Raw genomic sequence first — 23,215 nt, 5'->3', positions numbered from 1 at the left:
GATGGAACGGACCACGGCTACCTGTGGATGCCCTGGGGCCTCCCCTGGGAAAGGCAGAGGCCTTGCTAGAGCTGGCAGGGGTGCAAGGAAAATTCCCACACAAAGAAAGCTTCTTTCTTTCCAAGTACTCGCTTTGTCTCTTTCTGTAACTTTGTTGAAATGTTTTGCTCTTGCCATTACATTTTTTTCAGACCTTTTCCCAAAGGGTAAAACATTTGTGTTTGACTTTTAATCACTAACCACAGTTAATGACCAAAAAAGTTCACTTTTTTACTTATCAATTCAATGCTGCTTAGGATCCTGATGTGTACTTAGTCATTCAGTCACGTCTGACTCTTTGCGACCAAATGGGCTGTAGCCCGCCAGGCTCCCCTGTCCCACTGGAGTGGGTTGCCATTTCCTTCTCCAATGCATGAAAGTGAAAAGTGAAAGTGAAGTCGCTCAGTTGTGTCAGACTCTTAGCAACCCCATGGACTGCAGCCCACCAGGCTCCTCCGTCCATGGGATTTTCCAGGCAAGAGTACTGGAGTGGGATAGGATCCTGAAAACTAACATAAATTATCATGTGCCTGTGTATGAGCATGTGAGTGTGTAAACAGCACATGATGAGGGACTTGCCTTGTTCTGCTTGGTTGAAAATGCTTCTGATGGTTGATGATGCACATTCATGAGGCTACAGATTATAGTAACAGCTATTGTAGTGAATGAAGGTTACACATGCTCATTTTTTTTAATGTAATGCAAAATTTTTATTTGTTCTTAGTAAATACCTGTAAACAACCTAGTTCAACAGATTCTGTGGCTGAAGTGCTCAAAAATACATTTGGACTGCCATCAACTTCTAAGTGGCTGAAAACACATGTACAAATATATTGTTATATATATATATTTGTTGTTTAGTCATTAAGTTGTATCCAACTCTTTTTTGACCCCATGGACTGTAGCCCACCAAGCTCCTCTGTCCATGGGATTTCCCAGGCAAGAATACTGGAGTGGGTTGCCATTTCCTCCTCTAGGGGAACTTCCTGATCTGGGATTGAACCTGCATCTCCTGCACTGCAGGCAGAGTCTTTACTGCTGAGTCACTGGGTTAGCCCCAAATATTTATATATAAATTAAGCAATAAGATCTTGGGCCTGAAGAAAGTGTTTTTCTTTCTCCTGCTAATACCTTTTTTTAGGCCAGAAAGGCATTTCTTGTAATTGAGGGAGGTCCTGTCCCCATAACCCCTAAGGGGTCCCCCAGCCCAGCTTAAAGGTGATGTTTCTCCCAGAGCAAGGCCTGTACCTCACTGGAGTGTGCAAGGACACCCACAACTCACCCCCAGCAGACCAGGGGAATTAGAAGAGAATCAGAGATAAAGAAAGAAGGAGCGAAAGAAAATGTGTTAAGAAGAAAAGGGTAATAGGGTAAATGTAGCCAGTTCCACCCTCCCCTGATCCCAGCAGAGTCCTTTACTTAATTCCTCTCCAAGATGTGCCAAGGAAAAGGTGCATTTCATTTAAATATGCTTCTGCTATCTGCATGCTTTGCTTTGTCTAAAGAGAAAAGGAATTGGGGAAGAAATTATACAGAGAAACATTTTCTTGCATTCAGTCTTTTTAAAAAGGGAGTATGAGCAGGACATGGAAACAGTCACTAGCATCCTACACTAAGGTACCTGTGTGGCAGAGGAGATGGAGCCATAATGGATGGCTCTATAAGCTTTCTCTCTCTCTCTCTCTGCCATGTGAGGACACAGCAAGAAGAAAACCATCTGCAAGCCAGGAAGAGGGTTTTCACCAGGAACCAAATCAGCTAGCACCTTGATCTTGGACCTGCCCAGCATTCAGAACTGAGGCAGAAGGGTCTGTTGTCTAAGCCACCCTGTCTATGGGGTTTTGTCATGGCAGCCTGAGCTAAGACAGTGATTTACATAAATTCACTTAGCAGATATTTTCTGAGCATCTCCAGGTCCAGGTATTGCTATGGACAGAGAAATAACAAAGCAGATGAGGTTCTGCCTTCTTGGTGGGACTTGGATTCCAGTGGGGAGATCTACCATCAACAATAAACAAAACAAACAAGGAAATCTTAGGTAGCGGCAAGAGCTGTGAAGAAAACACAGCAGGGCAATGCAAAGCAATGACTGGGGAGGGGCTGCTTGAGAGCAGATAGTCAAAGGAGGCTTTCTGGGGAGGGAATATTTGAGCTGAATGATAAGGAAGAGCCAACCACTAGACAATCTGGTGGAATACAGTTCCAGTTACAGGAAACCAAAATGTTAGCACTGGGCTGATGTATGTGTGACCTTAGAGTTAACTGAGTTAGGACAGGCAAAGAATTGAAGTAGACTTAAGATAGACTTGAGTATTAACATCCAGAAGTAGCAGTAAGAGATGCATAGCAAGAATATTTACATAAGAAGCTTCAGATTTTGAATATCAGCGAAACAACAATGGTCTTAGAATTATCTGCTACTCCACAAGACTCCTCCCCTGTATTTCCTACACCTCACCCACCATCCATAATATGTAACAGCCATGCAATATCATGATGTTAATTACAGCATTACTCACCTCCAAGCCAGTTTTATTAGATTAGTGGGGGTACATCTGTTACAGTTAACAAACCAATGATGATGTGATATTATTAACTAAAGTCAATACATTATTCAGATTTGTCATGTCATTTTTCTGTTCTAAAATCCAATCCAGGGTATCACGTTGCACTCAGTCATGTCTCCTTGGGCTCCTCCTCTAAGCAGTAACAGTTTCTGAAGCAATCCTTGTTTTTGATGACCTTGACAGTTTTGAGGACTGCCAGGTATCTTGTAGACTGTCTCTCCTTTGGGATTCATCTGATGTTTTTCTCATAATTAGACTAAAGTGATGAGTTCCTGGATAAAACACCACTGAGGGAAAGTGCTGTTCTCATCACACCATAAAAAAGGGACATACGATCAATGTGACTCATCACTGCTGTTGACTTCTATGCCTTGGCTGAAGTTCCCAGTCATTTTTGATTATTCACTCTCTCACCCCTGGCATCCTACCAGCCATTGGGTTTCACCTAATATAGTCCCAGACCCAACTCCTCATTCACATCATCTCTACAGCCTCAAGTCCAAGTCCAGTCCCTCCTTAGTATCCTCCATTACACCATCAAAGCTGTCTTTCCAAAACAAGCTCTAGTCATAGCCTTTCTCTAGTCAAATAATCTCAGGAGAAAAAAACAAAAACCCAAAACAAAAAAAAAAAAGCCCTTTGTTTTCATTGGAAAATAAAGTCCAAGCTTTCCAGCATCACATGTAGGCTACTACTGGTTATAAGCTACTTTTTCATTCCAGCTCCTTGAGCTCTGGGTTTGGCACTAGTACTCATCGCTCACACCCTGCTCATCCCTTCATGAATGCTGTGTGGGTTACTGTTAACCAAACTTCTGTCCTGTGATGGTCATCCCTCTTGGCCCTGGAATACAGAAACTGCTGAGAAAGTGTTCCCTACACTCAAGAAGTGTAGGGAGGTTAGAGTGACAAGCCTTGTAAACAGGTAATTGCAGGCTTGTGGGGTAGATGTTGGAGAAGGAAATGGCAACCCACTCTAGTACTCTTCCCTGGAAAATTCCATGGACTGAGGAGCCTGATAGGCTACAGTCCATGGGGTTGCAAAGAGTTGGACACGACTGAGCAACTTCACTTCAGGGTAGATGTGCTAGGGATTAACTTGGATGTGTACAGATTGCAAATGGAGCATCTAAGCCAAAGTCCCTCAGTGTCTCCAGAGGAGACTACACAGGGGAAGTGGTATCAGAGCAGAGACTGGAAGCAAGAAAAAAGTTCACCAAGAGGCCAGGAGAAGTTCTAGGCAGAGGAAGCCATGACTATGAAGCAACATGTGACTATTTGCAAAACATGAATAAGAGCTAGATGATTTAGCTTTAAAACAAGCTAAAGAACTTGGATATTAATCCACAGGACACTGTTTTCAAGCTGTGGGTCTTAAAATCCATTTAGTGTGCCCTGACTATCATTATGTTAGAGTGAAAGAGAATAGAGGAGAAAAAAATTAGTTTTCTGGACATTTAGTTTCTCTGACTGCACACAAATGTTTGCACGTACTGGTTTGCAACATAAACTCTACTTCTTACTGGAAATCACCTTTAAATAAGTTCTTTAAAATACTGATATAGGGTGGTCTTACAAGCATGGTAACAGGGATGTGTGTTCAAACTGCCCCAATGATAATACTAATTAAGGGCCCATGTTATAAAAACAGATTCCTAGGCCTCAATCCAGACCCACAGACTCAGAATGTCCAGACAAAGGCCTGGTAATCTGCATTTGTAACAAGCATTTTGGCTATTCCTGATGAGGGAAGCTTGGAACACTAATACTCTGATCGCAGGATGGAAAATGGATCTGAATGAGAAGAAGCTGGATAGAAGGAGCAGTTAGAAGACATTTGTTATTATCCAAGAGATGCTAGGCTTGAACTGAGGCAAGCGCAGTGGGGAAAGGAGGTGGTGGCTTCAAGAAACCTTTAGAAGGTGGAGGCATAGGACATGAAGGCTCCTGAGTCTAGAACATTTGTATCTTGGACACCTGCATAGTCATCAGGAGTAGGAGAGAGAGTGTACGTTTGGGGGGAAAGGTACGAGTTCAATTTTTGGACATGTTGAATTTGAGGTGAAATCCATAATGAAGAGCAGGCTTTTGGACATATCATTCAGGAGAGAGGTCAAAGTTGGACACAAGAATTTCTGAATCATTAGCATGTAGATTAGAGCTTGAAAAATGAGATTCCCTAGGGAAGGGGTGGGGTCTGTGGAACCAAGGACCACACAGGGGCGGGGCTTGCAGCACTCAGGGCTCTGCCTTATCATCCTCAGTCTCCAGGCCTTTCCTTCTGTGAGACAGCCCTTCTCCCAGTCCCTTTCTCTGCCTAACGAAATCGCACCAAAGACTATCTCTCCAGCTCTCACCACCCCAGACAGAGTGGACCCTAGTACTATACTAAGTGTCATGTCTCCAGTCATTTTGGATTAGGGCTGGCAATGTCCTATTTCCCTTTTCTTCCTGTTAGAGGCAAAAACCTGTCAGTTCCAAGTATCTAGCACAGAGTAGGTACTCAATACCTGTTGGTGACATTGTGGTAAAGATTTAGGCAGAGTTCATAAATTTGGACCTAAAATTCTAGTGTTGAGTTGCAAATGAGTCTACTGAAATGACAGCTGCCAAACCATTATACATTATTGCCTTTGATACGTCTTGACACACTACCATCTGGTTTTCGTCTTCCTATTCCTAGCTCAGGGTTCTCACGTTTTATTTTAACATAAGTTACTCAAATTTATCTTTTTCATACCACTGCATCGCATAGAAATGGCACACATTAAAATCACAAGCGATAAGTTTCATTTCATCTTAGTATCTAAACTATTTTGAGCCAAATTACTCACGCATTTTTTGATCAGAAATAGTGTGTACCCCCCATTTCTTTGCATATTATTTTGAAGCAAATTTCAGAGAACATATTCTTCATCAGTAAAAGAGAAGACTTTTAAAATAACAGTTGTAATATCATTATTACACCTAAAATAATTAACAATATTTCCTTAACATCAAATATTCAGTCATTATTTGAATTATCAATTTTTCATAAATAGAATTTATTTTACAATTTAAAAAATAAGGTCCACACATTGCAATTGGTTGATATGCCCTTTAAGTCTCTTTTAACCTGTAAGCTTCCCCCCTCTTATTTTTTCTTGTAAATTATTTATTGACATGGAGAAGGTATTGGCAACCCACTCCAATATTCTTGTTTGGAAAATCCCATTGACAGAGGAGCCTGGTAGGCTACAGTTCATGGGGTAGCAAAGAGTCAGACACAACTGAGCGACTTCACTTATTTATTGACAAAATCAAGTCATTTGTCCTGTAGCATTTCCTACAATTAGAGTCTCTGCTGTTGGTATTTCCACAGTGTAGTATAAGATGCTCCTCTGTCCTCTGTATCTTCTGAAATTGGTAGTTGGAATGAGAAACTTGCTGAAATTCAAACTTTGGGACAGGATTTTTTCATGGGGTAGTGGTATCTTCTTCCTTCTTCCACCAAGAGGTGAATAATATTTGGTTGTCTCTCTTTGTATTATGCTAGGGGGCTTCCCTGGTGTCTCAGACAGTGAAGAATCTGCCTGCAATGCAGGAGACCTGGCTTTGATCCCTGGGTTGGGAAGATCCCCTGGAGCGGGGCATGGCAATCCACTCTATATTCTTGCCTGGAGAATCCCCATGGACAGAGGAGCCTGGCGGGCTACAGTCTATGGGGTCACAAAGAGCTGGACACAACTGAGTAACTAAGCACGGTAATCAGTGATGCTCAATGTCTAGATCCATTAGCTGTTTAGGAGTTACAGAAAGGTGAAATGCTAATAAATTGCTTCTCAATTATCATTCAAATGTGATGAATTTCTTGAGCATCACTAAGGAACTCATAATTAAACATATTTAAACATATTCATATGTTTCAATCTTCTGCTGTTGCTATTCCTATTGCTGCAAAAATTCTCACACCTTTGGCTAATGGGAAACTCTTTAGCTTGGCTCTGGAGTCCTTTTGGAATGATGCTCAGTTCAGGTCAGTTCAGTTGCTCAGTCGTTTCTGACTCTTTGCAACCCCATGAATCACAGCACACCAGGCCTCCCTGTCCATCACCAACTCCCAGAGTTTACTCACTCATGTGCATCAAGTCGGTGATGCCATCCAGCCATCTCATCCTCTGTCATCCCCTTCTCTTCCTGCCCCCAATCCCTCCCAGCATCAGGGTCTTTTCCAATGAGTCAACTCTTCACATCAGGTGGCCAAAGTATTGGAGTTTCAGCTTCAGCATCATTCCTTCCAATGAACACCCAGGACTGATCTCCTTTAGGATGGACTGGTTGGATCTCCTTGCAGTCCAAGGGACTCTCAAGAGTCTTCTCCAACACCACAGTTCAAAAGCATCAATTCTCCAGCGCTCAGCTTTCTTCACAGTCCACCTCTCACATCCATACATGACTACTGGAAAAACCATAACTTTGATTAGATGGACCTTTGTTGGCAAAGTAATGTCTCTGCTTTTTAATATGCTATCTAGGTTGGTCATAACTTTCCTTCCAAGGAGTAAGCATCTTTTAATTTCATGGCTGCAGTCACCGTCCGCAGTGATTTTGGAGCCCAGAAAAATAAAGTCTGACACTGTTTCCACTGTTTCCCCATATATTTCCCTTGAAATGATGGGACCAGATGCCATGATCTTAGTTTTCTGAATGTTGAGGTTTAAGCCAACTTTTTCACTCTCCTCTTTCACTTTCATCAAGAGGCTTTTTAGTTCCTCTTCACTGGAATGATGCTAGTGGTCTTTAAAATCTTCCTTGTCATTTATATAACAAGATGCTTCAAGTTTCTCTTGTTTACTTCCTGCCTCAGACTTTAAATCAGCCTGGTTCCTTTTTTATTTTTGACATTTGTTTTGTTTTCTTAATTTCTTTTACTTTCTAAATTTGTTTTTATTTTTTAATTATTTTTGCATCCTCACTCCTTTAAATGGAAGATGGTATTTCTGCACCTTCATCCAGGCTCTGGGGGTGTTCACTGTCCTTGGGTTGACTTGACATTGACTTCAGAGTTTTAAATTTCTCAGATATGCTAGTGGCTAACAGTGCAGGCTCCAGAGGTAGACAGACAGGCATCAGAGGCTCCTGGGTTTGAATCACTGCTCTACCACTTATTAGGTGTGTGACATTGGTCCGGTTTATCAACTTATCTGTAGTTTAGCTCCCTCAGTTGTAAAATGAGGAAGATCCTGGTGAGATTCACAAGATCCTGGTGAAATTCACAAGATCCTGGTGAAATTTAAATGTGGTAATTCCTGTGAAGTGCTTAGAATTGAGCTGACATACATGACTTGTGTGAGGGTTGGCTATTAATATTCTCATTACTATTCTCTTTTTAGCCTTGTCACTGTGGCCTGCTCACACAGTGGGTCATCCGGTATCTGACACAGACTTAGATTTTATTCATAACTAGTGACACACTGGTTTTTTTTAAATGATTCTAAAGTTCCATCAGCAACCTTTATCCCACAAGTGCAGCTCTGAATGATGTAACACTCACACATATTAGAACATTTCCGATTAAGGAATCCAAATTCAACAAAGCTAATAGCATTCATACGGCCCCCAAGCACCAGCATACTTCCTGCTTTTTATACTCATCTGGAAAGGGGTAAATTGTCAGAAGCCTGGCTGGGAGTGGCCCTACGGGGGAGTTAAGGTCTTACTTTGCACTGGATCACTGCCAAGACACATCTGTCTGGTCTCTTCTAGTGGAGCACAGGGAGCCATGAGGGTGGCATTCCCCAAAGGCCTCCAGCTCTGTTTCTAATCAAACTGGTGGAGCTGTAAAACATACTCAGATCTCATAAACCCTAACACTGGTCCTGTCTGGAAGCCCATCCATATAATCAAATATCCACCCATTCAACTGTTTGCAACACAGCTCTTTCTTCAGGTTTGAGGGGTTAAAAGATTCGGGACTGCTGCCACTGCACAGTTCAGAATAAAGACAGTGAAAGAGAAGCAGCAGCCCAGGCCTTGTTTCCCTGGTGGTCCACTAGGTCCCAACAAAGGCTCCAGGCACCTCTCTCCACTGAAAGCCAGACAGAGCCCTAACATGGACCGTGACTAAAATGCTCATGCCATGCGTGGCTCCTTCAACAAAGGCATTTGCTTGCAATTTTACCTCCTTGCATCACTGACATATAATTGCACTGTCATTGCATCAGCTACACCAAGTTGTCTGCAAGACTCTGGCCAGAAATTCCCAGGATGCACCAAGGTCTGCTGCTGCTGCTGCTGCTAAGTCGCTTCAGTCGTGTCCGACTCTGTGCCACCCCATAGACAGCAGCCCACCAGGCTCCCCCGTCCCTGGGATTCTCCAGGCAAGAACACTGGAGTGGGTTGCCATTCCCTTCTCCAATGCATGAAAGTGAAAAGTGAAAGGGAAGTTGCTCAGTTGTGTCCGACTCTAGCGACCCCATGGACTGCGGCCTACCAGGCTCCTCCGTCCATGGAATTTTCCAGGCAAGAGTATTGGAGTGGGTGCCAGTGCCTTCTCTACACAAAGGTTTGTCACTGTTTAAATAAAAATGTACTCGTTTTCCTCTTTGTTTTGGTGTGTGTGTGTGTGTGTGTGTGTGTGTGTGTTGACAGAACTCAGGACTTTTTAAGTAGCTATTTGTAATTAAGATGATATAGCATTCAAACAACTTTAAAAACAACCATTGTAATCCAAATATTTGTCAACAGGAAAGTGTCAACAGATGAAGTGTCTATTTATCTATGGATAAATGATGATAGATTTATATAATGGAAACTATTGTCACTAAAAATAATAAAATAATAAAGTGGATCTTTAGGTGTTGACACAGAAATGTATTTTTGAGAGGAAAGTAAAAACAGTTTCACAACAGTATGTATAGTTGAGTCAAATTTTAGTAAAACAATAGTTATTATACATGTTGGCATATGCATAGAAAAAAATTTGAAGAAGGATAGCCCAAACTGTTAATAGGGATTATCTCTGGGGTGAATGGCTAGACCCACAGCTATAGGTTACTGGCCTTCACTCCAGGCCAGCATCTGATGCTTAGAACCTGCTGCTCCTCTTTAGTCCTGGAATCCACGGAGGGAAGGGGGCGGTAGGGTGGGAAATAGTGGAAGGAATACAAGAAATGTATAAAACAAAACTTCATATTATTACTTTAATAAAAGTAACTTTAAGCCTCTTTACTAATCTAAGAGGGTACCAACATGAAGTACATTTTTAAGCCAAGTTAAGAAAACATTTAAAGAAACAGTTTTTAAAGGCAGCTCTGAATGAAAAAGCTGTCCATTCTTTGCTGGTGTTTTTGCTAGACATTGGAGAATAATGGTTATAAACAAAAAATGAAACTCTGGTTGGATTAATAGGTGAGAAATAGCATCTCTCTGTTGCTTTCACTTATGTCTCTTTGATTACTATTCATATGATATTTTTCCAAGTTCATATACCATTTATACTTCTTTTCTGGTGAATTGTTCATTGCCTTCTACCCACTTTTCTGTTAGGATATTTATTTTTCTAATTTAGTTAATGCAAGCTCTTTATATTCACATGAACTCTTTATCTACTACTATTGGTAACAAATGTTTCCCCATTCTCCCTAGCTTTTTTCTTTTCTATAGGGTGTTTATGATAGTTCATCTTTTTATTCAAAAGCAGTCTTTTTACAACCTATAGACTGAGGAAAAATATTTGCAAATGATGCAACCAACAAGAGCTTAATTTCCAAAATATACAAAATGATCATACAATAATCAAATCAAATCAACAACCCAATAAAAAAAAAGGAGGGGGGTGGCAAAAGACCTAAATAGACCTCAAAGACTTCTCCAAAGAAGACATAAACAGCTAACAGGCATGTGAAAAGATGCTCAAAATTATTAGAGAAATGCAAATCAAAGCTACAATGAGGTATCACCTCACACCAGTCAGAATCAGATCAGATCAGATCAGATCAGTCGCTCAGTTGTGTCCAACTCTTTGCAACCCCATGAATTGCAGCACGCCAGGCCTCCCTGTCCATCACCAACTCCCGGAGTTCACTCAGACTCACGTCCATTGAGTCAGTGATGCCATCCAGCCGTCTCATCCTCTGTCGTCCCCTTCTCCTCCTGCCCCCAATCCCTACCAGCACTAGAGTCTTTTCCAATGAGTCAACTCTTCACATGAGGTGGCCAAAGTACTGGAGTTTCAGCTTTAGCATCATTCCTTCCAAAGAAATCCCAGGGCTGATCTCCTTCAGAATGGACTGGTTGGATCTCCTTGTAGTCCAAGGGACTCTCAAGAGTCTTCTCCAACACCACAGTTCAAAAGCATCAATTCTTCAGCACTCAGCCTTCTTCACAGTCCAACTCTCACATCCATACATGACCACAGGAAAAACCATAGCCTTGACTAGACGGACCTTTGTTGGCAAAGTAATGTCTCTGCTTTTGAATATGCTATCTAGGTTGGTCATAACTTTCCTTCCAAGGAGTAAGCGTCTTTTAATTTCATGGCTGCAGTCACCATCTGTAGTGATTTTGGAGCCCAGAAAAATAAAGTCTGACACTGTTTCCCCATCTATTTCCCATGAAGTGGTGGGACTAGATGCCATGATCTTCGTTTTCTGAATGTTGAGCTTTAAGCCAGTCAAAATGGCTACCATTAAAAAGTTTGTGAATAATTAATGCTGGAGAGGGTGTGGAGAAAAGGGAGCTTTCCTACACTGTTGATGGGAATGTAGATTGGTATAGCCACCATGGAAAACAGTACGGAGTTTCCTTAAAAACTAAAAACATAGTTACCATATGATCCAGCAATCCCACTCTTGGGTATATATCCAGATAAAACTCGAAATCCAACAGATACATGCACCCTGATGTTCATAGAAACACTGTTTATAATAGCCAAGGCATTGAGGCAACCTAAATGTCCATCGACAGATGACTGGATAAAGAATATGTGGTATAAATACAATGGAATACTATCTGTGACCCCATGGACTGTAGCCCTCTAAGCTCTTCTGTCCATGGAATTCTTCAGGCAAGAATACTGGAATGGGTAGCCATTCCCTTCTCCAGGGGATCTTCCCAACCCAGGAACTGACCTTGGATATCCTGCCTTGCAGGAAGATTCTTTACCATCTGAATGACCAAAGAAGCCCAATGAAATTCTACTCTGCCATAAAAAATAATAAAATAATGCCACTTGAAGCTTCATGGGTGGAACTAGAGATTATCATACTAAGTGAAGTAAGTCAGACAGAGAAAGACAAATATCATATGATATCACTTATATGTGGAATCTAAAATGTGATGATAAAAATGGACTTGTTTACAAAACAGAAAGAGACTCACAGACATAGAAATTAAATTTGTAGTTACCAAAATGGAAAGACAGGGTACAGATGAATTAAGGATTTAGGATTAGAAGATAAAAACTACTACATATAAAACAGATAAACAACAAGGTCCTACTGTATAGCACAAGGAACTATATTTAATATCTTTTAATAACCTATAATTTAAAAGCATATATGTGTGTGTGTGTGTGTGTGTGTAACTGAGTCACTTTACTGTACACCAAAATCTAACACAACTTCGTAGATCAAATATACTTGAACTGGAAAAAGTGAGAAGTTGAAGTGGTTTAGTCATGTCTGACTCTTTTTGACCCCATGGATTGTAGCCTGCCAGGCTCCTCTGTCAGAGAAGGCAATGGCACCCAACTCCAGTACTCTTGCCTGGAAAATCCCATAGACGGAGGAGCCTGGTAGGCTGCAGTCCATGGGGTCGCTAAGAGTCAGACACAACTGAGCGACTTCCCTTTCACTTTTCTCTTTCGCGCATTGGAGAAGGAAATGGCAACCCACTCCAGTGTTCTTGCCTGGAGAATCCCAGGGACGGGGGAGCCTGGTGGGCTGCCATCTATGGGGTCGCACAGAGTCGGACACGACTGTAGTGACTTAGCAGCAGCAGGCTCCTCTGTCCATGAAATTCTCCAGGCAAGAATACTGGAGTGAGTAGCTATTCCCTCCTCCAGGGCATCTTCCAGACCCAAGGATTCAACGTGGGTCTCCTGCAGTGCAGGCAAATTCTTTACCATCTGAGTCACCAGACTTTCCTTTTTTTTTTATGCTTAAAATAAACTTCACCATTTCAAGATCACAAAAACCTTTGATTATATTTCCTACTATTTGGGGAGTTGCTCCCCTCTCCCCTTTTTTGGCAGCAGTGTGAAGCTTACAGGATCTTAGCTTCCCAACCAAGAGTTGAATCTGAGCTCTTGCCTGTAAGAGCATGGAGTCCCAACCACTGGATCACCAGGAAATTCCCAGTAGTTTAATTTCTTATTAAACTGTTAGGACTTGGAATTTAGTTTGATGTATAAGCTAGGGATCCAAAGTAATCCTTTTCTATATAGCTTGCCTATTTTCCTATATTCAAATCCTGTCGAACCTTCAATCTCAGCTCAAACGCACATCCATGAAGGCTTTCAGGATTCCCCACTAGGCAGAGAGTCATTCGTCCCTCAGTTCCTACAAACCCTTCTCTCCCTCCTCCCCCATGGTTATTCTTTCTTGTATTATAATTATCTGCAGGACTCTCTTCTATTGTACCACACTGTGAGCTCCTTTAGAGCTGGGACTGAGTTGTATTCATCTTTGTATCCCCTAAAGGCCTCATCAGGGCCTCACACATTGGAGGAAAGAAAGGGTGAGTGATAGCAGCTAGAGGCCCTGTCTCTGTGCCTCAGCTCCCTCTCTGAGGAAGGGCGGATCAAAGCTCACAGCCAAGAGGGGACTGCCTGCCTGGTGCATCTGGGGGATTTGTGGTGGCCACAAGTCCAAAGCAGCTCTTAGTTAAACAAGGCTGGTATTTATAGAACAAGGCCACGTACTCTGGGCTGAGCAGATACAAAAGTGAGCAGAACTGTCGGTCAGGCTCTGGGTAGATGGAAGCCCTCTGGGTACCCAGAGACCTCGTATCTGTGAGCATCAAGAATGTCCCTGCCACTCCCTGGACAAACAGGGATCCCAAGATAGGATTTTTCACCCTTGACCAAGTAAAATTATGAAAGCAGAGATTGGGAGATACTGCTGAATGACTCAGGAAAGGCTGTGTGCCAGACATGGAAATCAACGTAGCCTAGATTCTGAAAAATCTCACCATACCCTCTGCTTAGAGACAGGACTTTAACTATATGTCACTTTCCTTATCCTGTTAAATTCAGTTTTTTTTTTTTAATACACACACACACACACCCCCATACATAGCTTTAGGGAAGTATGATTAAACATTCTAAAATATTGGACTATTTCCATTGTAATTCTACGAATTCTAAGCTATTTCAAAGCAATTAGCAACTTGAGTGCCTATTTCCTGCCAGGGTGGGAAGGGAACACGGTGGAGGGGCCTCCAGGGTGGAGGATGGGCCTGGAATTCCGCGAGTGTTTATGTGTTTTGTTGGGGGGTGGTGTTTGTGTGTGACAGAGAGAGAGACAGGGAAGGAGAGAGAGAGGGAGCGAGCGAGGGGGTCAAGGAGGAGGAGGAGAGAGAGAGTTGGGGAAGAAGGTAGATATTGAGAACCAGGAGTTATTAGGGGCAGGAGTCCCTGGCTATATAAGAATGGGTGGGAGTTTTTAGTTGTTTTTTGTTGTTTTCACTGTATTTTGATGGGAAGAGTCAGCAAGAGTGGCTTCAGTGGAGAAACTGGGGAAGGGATACTAATAAAAATCAACCATGCTGGATTTGGAAATAAAAAACCACTAGGCCTTGCTTTTATTCTTACCTCTCTCTCCTTTCTTATTACTCTGATCGCCCCCAAGAAATAAATAGGAGAGCAAATACTATGGCTAGAATCCAGAAAACAGTAAGAACAGAGGATCTACAGGAACTCTTAACAGTTACATTCCTAGAGAATAATTCCAGGAGCTAAGAAAATGGCAAAGAGAAGGTCAAGGCCGGAAGTTTTTCAAGTCCTCTGTCTTTTCTAGTGACCTCAGGCTCAGCTGGCAACTGCTCCAAGTACCATTTCTGAATAATAAGAAGCAGAGGTGTTTTAAATCTACAGATTGAGCTATTATTTTTAAATGCACCCACATGTGAAATGTTTCAGTCACAACTCTTCAAAGATTGATAAACCATAAACTCCTAAAATCTTGAAATTTAATGTAAAAAAATCCCAGCTATATATGAAAAGAATGCTGAATTCTTTTAAAAATGCAGTAAATGTCCAAAATCAAAAGCCATAATGCAAAGTCTGACAAGTGAATGCCTGCATGAGAGAAAGTCTCCAAATAGCCTGAGCCCTTCAATAATAGATGCAAAGTTGAGCAGGTGTCCACACCAATGATTAACCACTCAGGGTGATTCCAACACAACTATTAATCACTCCTGGTATTATTAATTACTCCTAGTATTATCTGTGTTTACAAAAAACAAGTCCTTTTTATTTCTTCTGTACTACAGAAGGACTAACAGGTAGTGTCACTTTGGGTATTATCTGTGTTTACAAAAGATAAGGGCTTTTATTTCTCCTGTGCTACAGAAGGACCAAACAGATCCTCATAGTTAGGTGGGTCCTGAGTAGAAAAGGGATGTGTGTATGCTCAGTCATGTCCAACTGTATGCAACCCCATGGACTGTAGCCTGCCCAGCTCCTCTGTCCATGGAATTCTCCAGGCAAGAATACTAGAGTGGGTAGCCATTCCCTTCTCTAGGGTATCTTCCTGACCCAGAGATTGAACCCTTGTCTCTTGGCTCTTCTCCTGCATTGGCAAGCAGATTCTTTACTACTGTGCCACCTGCAAAGCCCTAGAAAAGGGATACACAGCTTTACTGAGAACATTCCCCTGGAATTTCTGCCCTGTGAAATTTTTCATTATGGATATTTACTTCCTATTCACCAATCTTTATGCTGAAATGCCTTCTAGAAAAGAAAGAACTTGAGCAGAATGGATATTTGCTCTTATGCCCTGGAGCAAGAGGGTGTCATTCTGTCAGCACCCTGTCAGGGGTTCATCAGGAAAAAAGCACCAGTTACTCAGAACGTGGGATGGCCTTGGTGCCCTGCAGCACACAGCATCTCCAGGAAGAGCGTAAATAGCCTCTATAGGAGAAGGAGAACACTCAGTTAAGGCAAGAGGAGACTGAGGACTCAGTCAAATAAATCCTCAGACCTGTGCAGCTGCTGCTGCTGCTAAGTCGCTTCAATCGTATCTGACTCTGTGCAACCCCACAGACAGCACCCCCACCAGGCTCCCCTGTCTCTGGGAGTCTCCAGGTAAGAACACTGGAGTGGGTTGCCATTTCCTTCTCCAATGCATGAAAGTGAAAAGTGAAAGTGAAGTTGCTCAGTCATGTCCTACTCTTCGAGACCCCATGGACTGCAGCCTACCAGACTCCTCCGTCCATGGGATTTTCCAGGCAAGAGTACTGGGTGGGGTGCCATTGCCTTCTCCCAAACCTGTGAGAGGTATTATTTACTCCCCAGGGAACAACAGTTTGCCTCTACACTGAAGAGTGAGACATTTGGCTTAGAATCATAAGCAGGAAGAGAAAACTTTGGGTAAAGAGGGACTGTTAAATAGGGGAACAAATTATCAAAAGACAGTTCTGGAATCTCAATTTCAGAGGGTCTCTCTTATCAGTAGGAAGTATAATTGTGGCTGTAAATGAAGCAGGGGAATAGGCCAAATGATGCCTCAGAACCCCTTCTCACCTTCCATTTTCTTATGATGATGGATATTTATTCAAGGTTATAGTAAAATCAAAAGAAGCTGGGAATCCCCTGGCAGTCCTGTGGTTAGGACTCTGCGCTTCTATGGCAGGGAGAACAGGTTCAGTCCCAAGTCAGGGAACAAACAAGATCCCACATGCCATGTGGCACATCAAAAAAATAAAAATACCTCAATAAAAAAAATAATAAATAAATAAAAATACTTCAAAAAATTTTTTTAAAAAGAAGCAGAACAATCAAGACTACATACATATGTATCCCTATGGGTGATTCATGTTGATGTTTGGCAAAAATCAACAAAATTCTGTAAAGCAATTATCCTTCAATAAAAAAGAAAAAAAAAAGAGGATTATGTTAAAAAAAAAAAAAAAAGAATACCTTTTGATATATCAGAGCCAATAAAGGCTGGAGAAATTCTTGCTGATGAAGAGAACAAATGTTCCCAAACAGCCTTTCCTGATTCCTTATCAATAATGCAGACCAGTGTCAATCTATCTTAAGAGAGATATATATCCATTGGATCTTTTTTTCTCTTTTCTGGTCTCCTTTAAGAAACAAATGTGCTTACTCCAGAAATAAAGTCAAGCTCAAATCAGAAAAAAATACAGGTTATAAAAAATAATACATTCTCTTTCTTTTTACTCATTTGCTTGCAAAACTTGGAAAATCTGCTAGTTACAAAGTTGTTTTTTATTTTTCAATAAGTTCTGAGAGAACATTGGAATACCTGCAGGAAAGAAGTCACTTCACTTTAACCTCACTCTTTTCTGATTTCCAAGCAGAAGGCAGAGTAAGTATAGGGACAGTGATACAGCATTTTTTAGAAACATCCTCATATCCTAGGCCCAGATAAACAGTGGTATCAACAGAAACAACTAAATATCCACAGCAACTGTGGAAAGCAGATCTCCTGTCATAGTCTGCATTGCAAGTCACTTCCTTTTGTGATGACCTCCGAGGGAAATCAGTGCTTTCCTCTCTTGTCCCTAGAACCCCATTTCAAAGGCTGTGTGTATGGATGGCGCAAGGGGAGCAGAGCATTGTCCCCACTCCAGGACCATGCTAGTGAGTTTCCTTTCACAGCCACCTCCCACCCTCTGCTGGGTGTCAGGGTCTAGATCCCAGGGACCCCTCACTCAGGAGGGTGGCAGGCTATTTGAGAGGAGAGAGTCCCCACTGGGAAGTTTGGGTTGAGCTCAATGAAAGCAAAATCCAGTTGTGGGGGCCTGGTGCGTGGTAAGTGTTTAATAAATATTATCATCTACCCACCCCTGTCCTTCATCCAGACACATTAAAAAGAAATATTTACTAAAATCCCTGTGAAAACTATTGTGTGCACCATGGTCATTTGTCTTCCGGATTGCTGCTGCCTTTTGTCTTGGTGGCTGGCTGGGGCAGACCCTGCAGCATGACTCAGCGAGCTGAAGTCTGCCTTGTGGGCATGCTCAGCTCTAAAAACTGCTGTAACTACCAGAAGCAGCTGACTGCCATGGGCCTCTGGGGACACTGCTCCAAGGATAACAATCAAAAGGAAGCGGGCTCTCAGGCAGTACCTTCCAATTCAGCACTGCTGAAATCAGGGGAGGGGCACCTGAGCCTCAGGAAGTGTCCAGAGGCTCCTGTGGACGAACTTGCTTAGGACTATACCTGGCCTGCCTCTCCAGCTCACGATATTGGGTGATGCTGATGACCATGATGACGACATATAGCACTACTAACAAAGGTGCTATGGGCTGAACGCATATTGTTTGCTAAACATTTGGCATAGCTTCATTTACCCCTCACAGCAACCTTGGAAGGTAGACGGCAAAATCCTCATTTTACAGATATGGAAACGGGTGTCACAGAGCTTACAGTCAACCGGTGATTAAGCAGGATTGGAGTCCAGACCTGGAGTTAGGAGTCTAGGCTCCCAACACCATCAACACTCCTGACTTTCCAGAAGCTACACTATCACCCCTAAACCTAAGTAAGCACAGCCAGAGGGAGGCTAGGAACCCCCAACTGGCCTGTGAGCTTTATACAGAGTAGCATCTCCCCAGGCACTGCGCCCTCAGTGAACGTGGAGCCAGGCTGCCTCTGCTTTGTCTGAAGCGGCCCTCAGAGGCTCCTCTGGAGCCTGACCCTGCAGGGCGCCACATCCATGCTGTTACTGGCTCCCAGCCCAGCCTTGCAGGTTGGGCGCTGTCTCGTGAAAACAGATTTCCAAATGGATAAATGCTGAAGTTTCAGGGTAGGCCTGCACTCCTATAACTGAGTAGGTAGGTGTTGAAGGGGCAAGGATAATTATAACAGATGACCTCCAACCCTCATCTAACTCTAGAATCTCCTCTGCTACAGGGTTCATCAGAGCTGCTCGTGACTCTGGCTTCCTTGTTTGATTTCTTCAGCAAACCCTCCACTCCACTGGAGTTTGTGGGGCCACAAAATAGCTCAGAGTGAAAAGGGAAAGGGGAAGTGGCAAGAGTCTGGTGCTTACAAAGATGGGGAATTTGGTTTCTGAAGAACACAGTGTAGAATGAAAGAGTGTGACCAGAGCAACGTGAGCAGACAGGAGCACAGGGCATGGTCCAGAGAGAGCAGGCTGGGCCACACTGTGATTCCTGGGCCCAGAGGAAACCCAGGGCTGGTGTGAGGAGGAGGAAGGCAGTGACCCGACAGGGAGGGAAAGGTTCTGTCCTGTGCTGCTGCTAGAAAAATAGAAAGACTCAGGACCAAGAGACTCCCCCTTTCTTCTGGGAGGAGGGGACGGGGCTGGGGCCATGACTCCCCAGGATGGAGGAAGGTATGTTCCTGTCCTTGTTGGAAGGGGGCACCGCCTCCAGCATCTCTGACTGCTCAGCCCTCCTAGGAAGCTTCTGTCAGTCCGTCCACAGCAGGGAGAGAAGACAGGGTGGCAGTGGCAGCTGCTCTGAGAGGGCGAGGCTGCCACAGTGGCTCTTGTTGCAACTGGACAATATTACAAACTTCCCTTCATCAGGTGGCCTCTCACCCAGCCTGTAGGACTGGGGCCCCACGCAGATCAATTGGCTCATCAGCTTGGTTTCCTCCTGCATACGGCCTCCCACCCATGTAGGGGTTGCAGAAATACTTACCACCCCTGTAGGAAGATGAGGGAGAGGTGACCTCCAGTCCAAAGTGACAGGGGACCAGAAGGCCAAGGAGCCCCAGGCCCAACAGTCTAGTGCCTAATACAGGAACTTCTCTGCCTGGGAGTATTCTTGGTCACTTCTCCCCAGCCAAAAACAGAACATCAACTCCTTCTGACCTGGGTCCTGAGCAAGTAGGCCAGGTTAGGAAAGAAACACTTTTATGTTTGGCCTCTTGGTACCTGAAATGGCCTCACAAAACTTCCTTTGGGAAACCACATTAGACTTAAAACTTGATTTTCTTTGTATTTGTTGACATTTGCTTTCCTTTTAAAATGTTCAATATTCCATTTATAGAAAAATATAGCTAGGCTTCTATTTTTCCCAGTCAGCAGTTTTGAATCGATTATCCTTCCATGAATCTATAATATGGCAGGCACAGTTGGAACATTTCGTGATGTCAGTTCTTCATTCTGGAGCCCGGAGTATCTTTTGCTCTTATTGATCCTGGTTTGTTCTTCCTCCTACTGCCGTGAATGAGTCTGCAGTTCCACTGTGCAGCCTGAGACATGAGTCAGCACAAGGAGAAAAGTCCCTTCTCCAAGCAGGGGCTGGAGCTGGAAGGGGACAGGCAGCTCCAAAGCCCAGGTCACAGAGATGCTATGATTGACAGGTAACTCCAGAGAAGCAGAGAAGGTCCCATACACATCACGCTGCCTTTGACAAGTAGTCCTACTGTGCTCTCCTCTGAAGCTTCTCTGAATACAATAGTCAGGGGTGGTGACAACATGGAGAACAGCAGTCCCCATCTCCTCTCTGTGTCAATCCAAGGAGACACCAGAAGGTGTATCAGCTGACAGGTAGCATTAAAGATAGCTTGAAAAATAGAGGCACATACTGTTACTGCTACTGCGCTAACACTTCCATCTGGGCCTATGGGTCTCCTGAGCTTGGGATATAGAAGCCAGGATTGTGAGGGAAAATTAAAAACTCCCCCCTCTATCCACCAATTATATTCTTGCCACATGGTTAAACTGTGTGCATTCGTTTTTTACAGCTTATGTAACAACCTACCACAAACTTAAGTGACGTGAAAGAATATACATTTATTATCTTACAAATCCGTAGGTCAGAAACCTGACAGGGGTCTTACTGGGCTAAAATCAAGATGCTGGCAGTTCCACGTTCCCTTCTGGGAGCTTCAGAGGACCTCCCCTTCCTTGCCTTTTCCACCTTTCTTGACTCATAGTCCTCATCTTTCCTCTTCAAAGCCATCAATGGGGGCTGCCCTGGTGGTTCAGTGGTAAAAAATCTACCTGCCAATGCAGGAAGCATGGGTTCAACCCCTGGTCCAGGAAGATGCCACACCCCATGGAGCAACTAAGCTCATGAGCCACAACTATTGAGCCTGTGCTCTGGAGCCCCCGAGCCACAACTACTGAAGCCCACATGCCACAGTTATTAAGTCCAAACGCCCTAGAGCCTGTGCTCCACAAGAAGAGACGCCGCCGCAATGAGAAGCCCACTCACTGCAGCTAGAGAGTAGCCCCTGCTCACCACAACTCGATAAAGGCCTGCTCAGCAAGGAAGACCCAGCACAGCCAAAAACAAATAAGTAAATAACAATTTTTTTTTTAAAGGCATCAATGGCTGCTTGAGTCTTTCTCACAGCACATCTCCCTAAAACTGGTTCTCCCACTCCCTCTTCTTAGAAGAAACTTGGGGACCCATCTGTATAAACAGGGTCCAGGGATGGGCATGTGGACATATTTGGGGTGGGGAGAGGGCATGATTCTACCTACCATACTGTGGACAGTCTTTAGAAATTTGAGAATAAAGGGGAAAATGTCCTTAAGCTCAAAACTGTGGGAAAAGAAGGGAAGAAGTTCTCCCCACTGTCTTGAGCTACCAATGTTACTGCCCAGGAAGGTAGCTTATTCCCAATAGCCCTCAATAGTCCACTCCAGGGCACTAAGACTTTGTCATCAACAGAAAGAGAACATTCTGTCAAGCTCATGCCGTTCAGCAGTTGCTTCTTCTCTTACTACATGTCGGCAGAGGAAACTGTCAACTTTCATATCTTGTTCAAAGTTAGAGTCACCAATATTAATCTACCAAATGACCACCAATTCATTTAAGCTGTCCTTTCAGGACCATTTTCCAACCTTTGACCCATTTTGATTCTCACTGCTTGCAGAATCCCAGTTCAATGAGGCATGAGGCTTTGGGGTAAGCCAGGGCTTCTAAAAGGGATAGCTGAGACCTTCTGGGATGCATCTACCATGGCTACCATTGTCATCACCAGCTTCTGTCGTGAGAGACAACCCTCAAAAGAGGACCGCATAACAAGGAGATGGACTATCCTCAAATTACAAAGCTGGGCTTGTTTGTTTCATGAGGTTGATGTGGACAGGCAGCTGACAGGACTCTGGTTGTGCTAGAGATCACGTGAGAGGTGTGAAACAGACAATGAGAAAAATACACCAAGAGTACCAAATAGAAGATGATAAAAATAACTAAGACTCACCGAACCATACACACAATGGTTAAGAGCAAAGACTCTGGTGTTAGGCTCTCTCAACCACTCACTATCTGTGGGATCCTGAGCAAGTTTCTTAACCTCTCTGGGCCTCAGTGTCTTCATCTGAAACTAAGGGTAATAGCAGAACTCATCATATAGGGTTGCAGAAGCTGGCACGCTGGAAGCATTCACTATTAGTTGTAATTATTATTAACCAGGTGCTGTCAGACACGACCAAAGTGACTTAGCAGTAGCAGCAGCAGCATGCTAAGGATATTTGAAAGATTTCCTAATTAATCACCAAAATAGCCCCATGAGATATATACTATTATTATAATCTGCATTTTTAAGATGGAGATGAGCTTAAGGTCACCTACTTGGTAAGGAGCAGAGCCAGGATCAGAACCCTGGCTGGTCTGACTCAAAGGTCTTGTTCTAAACCTCTGTGGGGAAAAGAGCTTAGGGGGAAAGCTGACAGTAACTATGCCTCAGGTATCTTGTCTTTTCTACTCTTTCCAGCATGTGCTCTAAGTACAGTTGTTTGTGTGTGATAGATCAGAAAACTTGATGAAATGAGCAGGAAGACAGATACGTGTTGCCTTGAAACAGTCCTGGGTCACCCTGTACCCAATCCCATGCCACATACTGGTTGAATGTTGGGTTTCGAGGCCCCTGGGAGCGCCAAGCATCTCCTTTCTCTGAAGGCAGGGTGTCCCCCCGCCAAAGGGCCTCCTATACCTCCTCCGTCCTCTCTCTGGCACAGAGAAGACACATTGGGAACCCTGGAGCGGTAATCCCATCCTCATTCAGCAGCATCCTGGAGAATCCATGACTGGCTCAAGGAGCACCGTGAAATTCTCACTAACCAAGTTAATGTTAATGTGCTGTGATTTTAAAGGAAAAGCTGTGCATCTCCGAGATACTGATGTGGATTCAAGCAATGAGAAGGTGCAGCAGCTTTACAAAAGACAAAAATCACTGTGCTGAAAACTTACTGAAATCTCGCAGACAAAATGTTGAGCAAAAGAAACCAGACACCCAGGAGTAGGTACTTTGTAATTCCATTTAGATAAAGGTCAAAAATAAGCAAGGCTACTCTGTGCTATTTTGGGCTACAGTTTTAGATTGTAAAAATATGAAGCAGAGAAGTGATTACAGAAGTCAGGAGAGTGGCTCCTTTTGGAGTGGAGAAAGGGTTTGGAATTCCCTTGAGAAGGGGCCTCTTAGGGTTCTGGCAAGGTTCTATTTCCTGACCA

The sequence above is a fragment of the Bison bison genome, unplaced genomic scaffold (genome assembly GCF_000754665.1).
Source record: "Bison bison bison isolate TAMUID 2011002044 unplaced genomic scaffold, Bison_UMD1.0 scf7180017864166, whole genome shotgun sequence".
In the NCBI taxonomy this organism is placed as follows: Eukaryota; Metazoa; Chordata; class Mammalia; order Artiodactyla; family Bovidae; genus Bison; species Bison bison.
The sequence above is the reverse complement of the archived record's forward strand: the minus strand, read 5'-3'. Positions refer to the sequence as shown.